At 37.0% G+C, this 7,838-nt stretch overlaps 1 protein-coding gene across 5 annotated transcripts in view; it reads left to right on the top strand.

The window, feature by feature from the left end:
- Pak3 (p21 (RAC1) activated kinase 3) overlaps positions 1-7,838 on the top strand; it is a 290,822-nt gene that overhangs the window by 232,575 nt on the left and 50,409 nt on the right. The window lies entirely within an intron of this gene.

Here is a 7,838-nt window from a genome sequence, read left to right as displayed (position 1 = left end):
AAAAAAAAAAATCCCAGGGTAGACATGAGGAAGTAGGCAAGGCGCTCCAACCCCACCTAAGGAAATTGTGGCAACAGATGGCTGCTGGGAGGGGAAGAGACAGTCTCTTTTAAGCATGGGATTCTTGGTAAGTTAACCAGGCTCAGTGGATAGACTCATCATGGAGGACATTTGGAGACACAAATTAGGCTTTATAGGATATATATATAAATTGTGGGGAGGCATTAAAGGAGGTGGGGATAAGGGAGGGGACCTGAATACAATCTAATTATATTGTGAAACTTGCAAAAATTCAATTAAAAAAAGGGAAAAAAAATAGGCTCTCTGCTGAAGAGTCAAAACACTGAATTATTTTTATTAAATTTGTAGGGAATAGCTCAATATTACCAATCAGTGCTCCCAATTTGAGTGCGATTTTTACTTACTTTTTCTTTTTAGGATGATATTTAATACCGTGATACAATTCAGAATAGGTGACTAATACTTTTTTTTCTAAAAGAGCTAAGAGGAAGAAGAGAGAAATTTTAGCTGTTGGCCACAGGGAGGCTCTGTAGCAGTGATGACAGGGCCATTTTGCTTTCCAGGAGCTGTCTGATTGTTTGGAGATAGTTTTGTTTCTGGTTTTTTTTTGAGGGGGGTCACAATTTAGATAGGGCTACTGTAAACTATATGGTATAGGCTAAGGATGCGTTGAGCTATCATATAAAATACAGGACAGTTCAGCCCTTCTTCATCATAGCAAATTTGTCATTTGGGAGTTTGCCTCTATCTAGCTCAAAGTGCTTTATCTGTAGCACTGTTGACATTTGAACTAGAGATGTTTAGGAAGGTTGAGGTTGGAATTACAGTTGTCAGTGAGCCCTCCCCACTGGAATTGCTAGAATTCAGCAAACTGATATTGCTATATGTGATTAAATATGGTTGTAGTGCTAGTACCAACCATTTGGGATAACAACCATAATAATTCTCACATAACGAGCACTTTCTGAGTGGCCACTCTGCTCTCCATACATCATAGAGGTTAATTTTCTCTATAATCCTTGTGGTAGATTTTAATGTCCTCATTTTAACGATCACTGAGGTAAGCTTTAAACAGCTTAAGTGACCAAGTCACCAGACTAATGAGTGCTAGAGTCAGCATTTGACCTTACATCTGTATGCCTTTAAAGCATGGACTTTTGCCATTAGGCACTCTGGTTTTGCATAGCCCAAGTACTTATGTATGAAATGGAAGGGAAAAAAAGAGAATCTCCTCGAAAATGAAGTTCAATTATTCAGATAATTGCCACAATTTCTTCTTTTGTTTTGTACACATGACATGAACTATGAAATTATATTAGCTTTTAAAAATCTTCCATACATTAGCAAAAATGACTGTTCTTTGGTGTGTGGTTCAAATCTCAATATATTTATTGTCTTGAACATGAATTTATCAGTTTATCAGTAGTTGAGGAACAAGCACTCTTTCCGACCTGCAATCTTGCTTTGCTTACAGACTGCAGCACTGCTAGAGCTGAGGGCTTTATGACTTCTTAGTTATTCTGTTCTGCATTGAGCAACAGGGCAAGAGGGGAAAGCTGATTTAAAACTTTTATTAAGAATTAAGTGAGTGATTTTCTCTATTGGGCTTTATACAGAGCCCTAGGAAGCAGACCACTAGAGGCTGTCAGCTTTCCCTTGTGTTTGTGAGTCTTGGCGGGGAGAACCAGTGGAGACATAGGAAGTAGATATTTCAAAATCAGACATCCCAGGCCTTGCTTCATCTTTGCTCTTTTTGTACTATCTGTCTGCATTTGCACATGAGGCAACCTGGGACAAGTATTTAACCCTCCCTAGTCTAAATCCTGTGAAATGTGCGTAAGAATCATAACTACATTTTAGAACTGTGTCTATAGGCTGGAGCCTAAAGTTGGGAAGATAGGTATTGGGAGTCACAAACAACTACATTAAAATCACAAGCCTGTTGCTACTAGCTGTTTCACTTTGTGCCAGTTATTTAACTTTTCTGGACTTCTATTTCCTCATGCAAAAAATTGAGATAATAATACTAACTTCATAGTATTGTGATGATAAAAATAATGCATGAAAAATGCATGAAAACCTCAACAAATGTACCTTGCTCACAGTGCACGATCAGCACATGCTCATTATTTTATTAACATCATAAAACTTTAATGTGGTTATACAACAGGGTAAGCTTTGAAATGAATATAACTAGGTTTGAGCCATGTATAAAAATTGTGTGTCCCTTGGGAAGTCTCTTAAGTTGGCTGAACTTCAGATAATAGTTGATAATACCACCTATAAATAGAGTTTTTTGAAGACTAAATTTTTTCAAGTAGGTAAAACATCCAGCAAAACAGTTTAAAGTTATTATTATTGTTAATATTATGCTATTTGGGGGAGTATCTTTTAAAAATATTTTTATTGATTCCTTGAGAATTCCGTACAGTGTATTTTGATCATATTCAGTCCCCCCTCTGACTTTATTATGCCATTTTTAAAAATTATTCATTCAACAACCACATAATCAGAAGAAGCATCTCATTACAACAGCATTGGCATATTCAATAACAATTTCCAGATATTCTGTATCAAATACACACAAAAATAAATCAATAAATAAAACAGTTATATTTGAGGAAGAAGCATAAAAATTTGTTTCATGTTAATTAGTAGATGTGAAAAACATTACCATTTATATCTAGCTGATGATTTTATTATGCCATTTTTTACAGAATAGGAGTGCTGCTCCACTAGGACAGAACATTTGTAACTCAGGATGATCTCATAAAGTGTACACATACAGAAGTTATTGAGGTCCTTGGAATCAAGAGGGCAAACGGACCTTGAGGAAAGAGTAGAGGAGCGTGTGCAGAGAGAGAGAGAAAAGTGGAGAAATGGCAGGGAAGTACAAGGAAGGCCTGCCACCTACCCCAGAGTAGACGCATGCAGAGGAAATAGCAGCTTTTACTTACTCACATCTTCAACCTCAAGAATGTGATTGCTAGGAAGTGGGCAGGCCAAACCACAGAGCTACCAGGAGGTTCATCTTCCACAGATATACCGACGGTAGGGGCCAGACCAAGGGCTCATTAATAGCTGAAATGCACAGATCATCTTTCAGTTTTACACAGAGAGATAACTTGGGTCTGGTTTCTTCATTGTGGTCTGTCTGGATCTGTAGGAAAATAAAGAAACTCCTGCATTTTAGTGAATATTTTCAACTGACTGTCAGCAAAATTGTGGAGTAAATTTCTCTTTAACCTTCATCCTCTAAGACCGCCCCCCAAATCACTTATTCCTCTTTTTCCTCTCCTCTCACAGCATTCTCCAATCAAAATTCTTTTTCCTTGTTTACCCTCAGAGAGACTCATTATTAGTTTAATTATTATCCTTTTTCTCGAATCAAAAACCTTCTTATGCTGAAGGGATAATCTTTTAATGGCAGGAATTCAGCTTAGCTTAATATGTCAGAAAATATATTGATGGGCCTTTTGCTACTGAAACCATAACATGGATATGAACCCTGTTTTCAAATACTAACTTTTAGTGATTTCCTAAAATTGTGTACTTTAAAATGAGTGGTTCATTTCTTATTTTGGGAAATCAGTAGGAAATGGTTTGGTAACGCTATTCCATTTTTCTCTTTTTAATTATATTTGCAGATTTTTTTTCACTTTTTACTGTACTGTGTCCCCATGGTTTTCCTTTCTTTTGTTGCAATTTATACAAGTAAATTATAATGGATCACTTTACCAGCTTGTTTTGTGACTGGAATTATAAACAAAGTCCCCTGTAAGCTTACAGAACATCAGTAGATGGCAGCACACACTCTCCAGTGAAGGGTAATGGTGGGGAGACGCCATTTTAATTGAATAGCAGTTAAATTCTGAAGCACAGTCTTGTCAAAATGGTTGTCTCCTGGTAATCCTCATGAAAGGATTCATTTCCAGGAGCTTTTTAAAAAACCCACATACCATGGAAGTAATGGTTGAATAATTTACAACCATAAAGTCTCATTAACTGAACCCTGCCAATTGGAATTGGTCATAATTCAGAAAGTGGTTTGGGCTAAAACTTCTTAGCTTTTGATCAGTCCATGGAAAAGAGTTTGCTCAGCAACTTCATAGTAAGACTTTCTTAGAAAACTATAAATTGTTTAATAAAACTATGGTTTCAAGTGACTCTAAAATCATCATTTCTTTAAAACAATAAAAGTAAAAGGTTCAAACACCCATTAATAACTGACTTGTAGAAGGATTGATTTTGGTGATGTGGAAATCTGTTAGGCAGCTTGTAAAATAGAATAGTAACTTAGAAATCACTAAGTTGGTGGCATTCTATAGGTATAATTCAAATTAAATATATTCTTTAATATGTTTGGATGGTTTTATAAAAAAAAAAAAGGAAATGCCTAATTTCACTTTAGTTTAATTCCCCAAGCATTTACTGAGTACTTGATGTATTCCATAAACAGTGCTGTGTGGGGAGTCACTAAGAACACATAGGTGAATAAATCCAGGCTCCCGCCATTAAGACTGTCTACAAAGAGATGCAAAAAAAAAAAAAAAAAATGACACATTAAAGACATCAAAAGAGAGTTAGTGCTAGAGAAAGAAAATGAAAGTTATTAACTTTATTCAAAGGGATCAGGGGAGGCTTCCTAGAAGTGACATCGAAACTAAGTTTTGAATATAAATAGGAGTGTGCCATGGAAAACATAGGAAGGACACTACAGGTAGAAAATAACATGTAAAAACTTGAAGACATGTACCTACGAACTCTAAATTATTCTCTGTTACTTGAATAAAGAAAAAGGGTTAGCAGCTGGAGACTGTTCCTCCAGAGGACCAGAGTTCAGTTCCCAGTACCCACATTAGGCAATTCACAACTCTCTGTAAGTCCAATTTCAGGGAAGTTGATACACCCTTCTGGCCTTTTTGGATAACTGCACTCATGTGCGCATATCCCCACACAGACACACATGCATGTATGTAATTAAAAATAATATAAAAAGCAGTACTGGAGATTTTTTCTGCATTTGTAGTAGAAGCAAATTAACTGTTAAGATTAATCAGGAGCTGATCAAGAACTGCAGTTAGTTTGCTATAGTCAGAGCATAAGGGTCTAGTGGTAAAAGATCCAATGGGGAAAGAAACAGGAGGCAGATCATGAGAATCCTTGCATTCTTCGCCAATTACTTTGGGCCTTATCCTGCATATGCCAGGTGTTTTTGGAATCAATACAGACAATCATATGATCTGACCAGGTTTGTACTTAGAGCATCCAGAGAGAGGTGTGGAGCATGGATGGACATGATGTAGCCAGGAAAAAGTAAGTCCAGTTAAGAGGTTGTAAGAGCAACAGATGAAGAGAGTCCAACAGAAGCAGCAGAATTTAGAGGCAGATGTCTAAAGAGCAAAATATCAGCAGACTAAGGATATGGACCAGTTGGTAGAATGCTTATCTGGTATTCGTAAAGCTCTAGGTTCTGTCACCAGCACTACATAAATCAGGTGTGGTGGTGCACACCTGTCATTCCAAAACTCAGGAGGTGGAGATAAGAGCCTCAGAAGCCAAGGTTATCCTCGGTCAGTCTGAAATACATGAGGTCCTGACTCAATTGCAGTCCCCTCAACCCCCCCCCCCAAATTACGGCAATAAATCCCCAACCCACAATGAAAAATTCATAAGTGAAACATTTAGCTGATTATTTTTCTGAACATATACAGTAATTATCCAGTAGGCCAAAGTGGTCTAGATTAGCATCAAGTATTGTCTGTGGTATACTGTATAACTGTTTGGATATGGATCCTCTTGTTCTTACTCGCGTACTTGTTCAGTGGCAACCATTGTACTGGCATCAAAATTAAAGAGATGAAAAGACAAATTTCCTGACCTCAGGTGAAAGTGTGTCAGTCTCATTAGATGGATCATAGAAAACCTTGGCAGGGAGGATGCTTCAAGATGACAATTAGGTGATAATTAGGAGTTCATAATTTCAATAGGAAGGGGAATTCACAAAGCTATGCACTAGATAATGTGAGGAATATTAAGATCTAAAGTACGAGGGATAGAGAAGGGGGAAGAACAATCTCAATTTAGACTGGATCTGTAAGATCCAGCTGGGACTGGACAGTGAAGGGCCTTCTGAGCTAAACTAAGGAATCTGGCCTTTGCTATGTAGTAAGGATGAATTTTTCAGTGATTATTTAAGGATGAGTAAGAGTAACTGGAAATACAATGTAGACTTCCTCTTAATTGCATTACTGTGAATCTGGAGTTTTATCCTATCTATTATAGCCTATCAGATGCCTCTCAGGAACCTCTCTGTAATCTTATTCAGGTTTCTTAAGAATATTCGAAAGACAATAGCTTCAAAACCCACCAACCCTGTATTTAACTATTATAAAGACACTAAAGTGTGACACTCTCTTAGCAAAACCATGCCCCTGCTCGCTATGGTGTCTTTATTTCTCAGCGTGTCTCTTTTTAATCTTTTAACATTTATGCTTAAGCCTGCATTAAAATATCCATATTTCACCACAACTCTGCTTACAAACAAACAAAAAGGAGCAACTGATAACATGAACAGTGTTTCTTTGTGAACTATTTATTATTATCATCTTTTCCATGTATGCATATGCTGTTTTTGTATGTGTTTGCATGTTCACATGTACATGGACACATGTGTCTATAGGTGCACATTTGTGCTTGTACATATGGAGGTCTCACATTGATGTTGGGAGCTTTTTATTGAGGCATCGTCTCTCATTTGAACCCAGAGCTCATTGATACAGCTAGTTTGGTTAGCCAGGTTGTGCCAGGATCCCTGTCTCTGCCTTCCAAGCACTGGAATTACAGGTGGGTCAAGAGGCCCATGTAGTATTTTATGTGTGTTCTCAGGATCTCACTCTGGTCCTCACACTTGCAAGCTCTTTAACCACTGAGCCATCTCCATATGCATCATGGTGATGTATCATGGTGATGTTTGCACAAATCTGAAATTCACTTTTTAAAATGAAAACATGCAGAGGCTAGGATAATATCTCAGTCTATAAAGTGCTTGTTGCTGAAGCATGGGGACCTGAGTTCAGACCCCCCAGCACATGGAAAAATCTGGGTGTGGTAGCATATGCCTGTAATCCTCCTGCTGGGGAAGCAGAAACACGAGACTCCTTGGAACTCTCTGAACTGCTAGTCTTGCCAAATCTATGTGCTGTACTTTAATGAGAAAGCCTGTATCAGTAAATAAGGTGGAAAGTCATAGAAGATACCCAGGGTCGACCTCATGCCACACACGTACACGCATGTGCTTATACTCACACACACATGAGCAAACACACACACACATACATATATATATATATAAACACACACATAAACACACATAAAAATCAAACTTTGAACTCTATACCTCAAATAGGTAAACTTTATGGTATGTAAATCATGTCCAATGTTTGAAGCACTAGTATAATCCTAAGTTAAGGGGTGTATACTTTTGAAAAATACAAGACTAATTAATTTTATAATCAAATTTGTTTATTAGAACCATCTCTATCTACCATCTCATCTTAGCACAGAACCATGTAAACAGTAATTACTAATAGATATTTGCCTTATGGAACTGAATGTAGTGTAATGCTTATCTTTACTCCAATTGAGAGGAAATGATTTTATTAGTGTGCAAGTTTTTAGATGTTTTAATCTCCTAATATATAATATCTAATGAGAACTGTTTATAAATGCTGGTTTGTGTTCAGTCCATTTTTTTGTTTCCCAAATATCAATTATTAATGAGCAGCATGGATCATTATTACCACTTTAATGAATAT

The sequence above is a fragment of the Nannospalax galili genome, unplaced genomic scaffold (genome assembly GCF_000622305.1).
Source record: "Nannospalax galili isolate Female #2095 unplaced genomic scaffold, S.galili_v1.0 scaffold25, whole genome shotgun sequence".
Lineage (NCBI taxonomy): Eukaryota > Metazoa > Chordata > Mammalia > Rodentia > Spalacidae > Nannospalax > Nannospalax galili.
This window is presented reverse-complemented; position numbering and strand designations above follow the sequence as displayed.